General features: G+C 32.3%; 1 protein-coding gene across 1 annotated transcript in view; it reads right to left on the bottom strand.

The window, feature by feature from the left end:
* The window catches only part of LOC117114286 (very long-chain acyl-CoA synthetase-like), a 22,480-nt gene that overhangs the window by 17,991 nt on the left and 694 nt on the right, over positions 1–3,795 (bottom strand). The window lies entirely within an intron of this gene.

Genomic DNA, 3,795 nt, shown 5'->3' with positions numbered 1-3,795 from the left:
TCTGATGTATCTTATATACATGTACTCGTATTAATATTAGGAAATACACCGAATGTTCAATTCGATTTTTTTCAATCCAACGTAGGGTTTTCCAACTTCCTGAGTAAATTATTATATATGAAATTCAAATTCGGTTTGCTACGTAGCACCTTAAACACGATATAAGCAAATAGATAATAGTAACATTGCTCAACATGATGTTCCTATTTATCTTTAATATATTTAAATTCGGTTGCTGTGTAGCACCGTAAACGCGATATAAAAAAAATATAATAATAACATTGCTCAACAAGATGTTCCTATTTATCTTTATATATATTTAATATATTTAAATTCCGATTACTGTGTAGCACCGTAAACACTAATCAAGTTGATGGATAGATCTAGCTACTCGTTGAACGTGTTTGCATTTTTTTAAATATTTCAAAATCATTGTTTGAATTATATCTGCCACATATAATTATCGCTATATAAACCAAAATAATCTTTCACAACTTGTCCTTTTTATTATTCCTTAAAAGTTTGCCACACAGCAGACGATATTAATTCATTACGATAGATTATATGACATCTCTCTTAAAGCGTATAATCTATATTCATAATAGTCTAGTTTGTTCATAAATTTGGCAACAATATAAACCTTTAGTATGACGTGTGCTGAGAAAATCCAATCCTTTGGGGGTCCTTGTACTTTTTATGCTGCATCTGAGGTTGACGTTTATAGTAAAAGGAATTATTTACCCGCCAAGAAAAACATCGGAAACTGGCGCGGTTAGGCCTGGGGTGAACATTTCTATTAGCTTACAGCTGTAGGTGGAGGCTTATCACAGACTCGTGCGCGCCGTGAGTAATGGAACACCGACCGTAAGGTGGAGATGGTTCGGCGCCTTCAGCCCTGACCTAGACATCATTGCGCAGAAGTAGCAATATATTGTATAAGCCCTAGCAGGTTGCGCATCCACATGTTCATTTTCTTAATAAGAATCATGACATCCAGCAAAATTATTTTTAGCTATATAATTACTTTCATAACTGAGTTCAAGTTCAACAAAAGCGCTCATTCTGTATTTTCAAAACAAAGGAATACGAAGTCTTAAAGTATAAAACTATTTTTTTTTTATGAAGGAGAAATGCACAAACATTTCTTCCCCCAGACTGGGAAGAGCCTGTCCTGCCCCGGTTTCCACTGGCGTCACCCCTGTTTCTCCTTAAGGATTGTTCTATATATTTTAACTGAAATTATTGTTAATAATATGATAATATCTAATACGGTAATATTTTTATTATTATTAAGAAAACTAAAATAGGTCCTGGAAAAACTTGGGCTACTAGTCTATTGCCGGAATTTTATCCAAACCACAAGTGATATTTGTGAAGTAACAGTTCCTGAACTGACTTCGCTTTATGTAGCCCAGCGATTCTACACGTCCTCATTCCACCCCCACACACGTGCTATAACAATGCTTGGATTGTTTAGGTAAGTTCATGAACACGAATATCATAAGGTTATTGGCAATCAATATAGTATATATAACATTTCATCGAGATATGATGACCGTTAACCAAGTAGCCTGGTAATACACTTAACTTATGAATAAGTGATGACCAATCAACGTAAATTACTTCGTTCATAACCTCTAGTTTGTTGTTCAAGAAATAGGCCTATTGTTTGTAATGAAATCTATAAATAAAACCTCTTTGTGATAATAATAATAATAATAATAATAATAATAATAATAATAATAATAATAATAAAATAGTTTATAATTATAATAATTATTTGACACACCACTTTTATATCATTAGCAGCACACAGGTAAGTAGCACAATCATCTTCAAACGAAGAGGAAAACAACAACCTAAATTAAAATCTTTTTTTTTTTTAATAACTTAAAATTTAAGCATTCAAGCAAAGAGATAGCTAGCTCAGTATAGGCAGTATAATATCTTAATATTAATACAAGTAGGTCTAATATAGGCCTAACATCTATCATTGCAAACAAAAGGAAGACATTAAGACCTGGCGAACTGAAAGAAAAAATTACTGGTTCGATAAACAAATCCATGCGATCGCGATTGTTCCTTCATCTCAATTAATAGCAGCATTTAGCCTACAGAGTACCGTGGGCACTGGTGACTTCCTTTGAACATTCCTATTATTAACCTGTCGGCTCTCGGAACACTAAGATTTCTGTTGCATCTACATGGGTGTATCTCTAAGGTTATCTTATAACTAGATTGATTCTGAAGAGGACAGTTCAGTTCCAGTTTATATTTGGAATCATTGATTAGCTTCAATGTTTTCATCGGTACCAATATGATCGGCACATCTACATTTAAAGATGCATCCAGAGGACTCACAATAAAACCAATACAAAAATTAAACACTCAGTTGAAACAGACAGCCGTACATTTTAATCAACCAGTCAACAATGTCAAAAATCCAAAACACCAAAGATAATAACAATTCAAGTCAAAACACACATGGGAACTAATTAAATAAATAAAATAACTAATCAAAGCTACATAATAAGACTGTAGCAAATGGTCAAGGGACGACATAGAACCTGTTATGAGTCCGTTTAAGGGGGAAAATGAAGTTAACAGAAAGTGAACAATATGCATCAAGTTCAAGTTTCTTAAAAACCAGAGGATCCACTAATTAGTCTTAAATAAAACAAAAAGGCAGTAACTCCGAAAAGAGACAGAGACATTTTGAAATTCGACGTTTCGATCTCTTTGATCCTTTTCAAGAATACTGAAAATGATCGAATAGATAGTAACATTGAATCTCAAAATGTCTGTCTCTTTTCTGAGTTACTGTTTTTTTTTTTTGGTTTTTTTTTAATTCAAACTTCTTAGTATAAGCAATAGTTTCATGTTGAGAAAAAGGGTGTTTGGTGATTAAGTAGTGTTGATTTATATATTTCGTTTTCCATTTTTTTTATTATATGGGCTACTCATTACTGGTTGGATAATAATAGGTGTAGGCCTAGTTATATTTTATGGGTAAAAAAAAAGAAAAGTTTTTCTAGAACGTGGATAACTATAGAAAGACGAATTTTTTGAGCCCAGTTTACTCCAACTCAACATTTTAAGTCTACTTTAAAACGTGCATAAGCGCTACATTTTTTTAATATGTTCTATTATTTATGTATATTATCTTGGAATTTTCTGATTCTCTTAAAGCAGATGTAACACTCTCGACTCGTGGGTCCGTGCAACGTGTTGTCAAATATAAACTTGTCTTTACATGAGTCGTGTTCTATTTTCTATACATCGACAATTCCAATTTGTATTTGTTTTAATCATTTATGATTGCCGATTTTTTTTAATTATCTGCTATTCATCCACTATCTCCATTTTGGTTCCATTATTAACCTTAATATATTAAAATAAGTTCAAAAAGAAATTATTAGGCCTAAGGTTCTAAATTTTAATTCTAGAGTATATCGTAAATCCAACATTTTGGATGTTAATTTACTGTGTAATAGTATAACGAGTCTAATAGACGAATAGTTCATAACATCAATAAGTCTATATGTGCATGGTTCCCCATCAATTCCAGACGCACCCCCTCCAACGCCATGGTTAGGATTGATGGCGCTGTTTATTGCTCTTTTTTTTTGGTTTTGTCCTACAATTTAATTGTAATAATTGATATTATTTAATGATGCAAAGTTTGTGTTATGTCGATTTATGAAAGGAAATGAATCAGTCATAAATATCGATAGGAATTTAACGAATTAGATAGTGAAGTTGATCTAAGTGTTGAAGAGGATAGGTGTGAAGGTG

This window comes from Anneissia japonica, unplaced genomic scaffold (assembly GCF_011630105.1).
Source record: "Anneissia japonica isolate Jap-2015-1 unplaced genomic scaffold, ASM1163010v1 scaffold199_len4679917_cov187, whole genome shotgun sequence".
Lineage (NCBI taxonomy): Eukaryota > Metazoa > Echinodermata > Crinoidea > Comatulida > Comatulidae > Anneissia > Anneissia japonica.
This window is presented reverse-complemented; position numbering and strand designations above follow the sequence as displayed.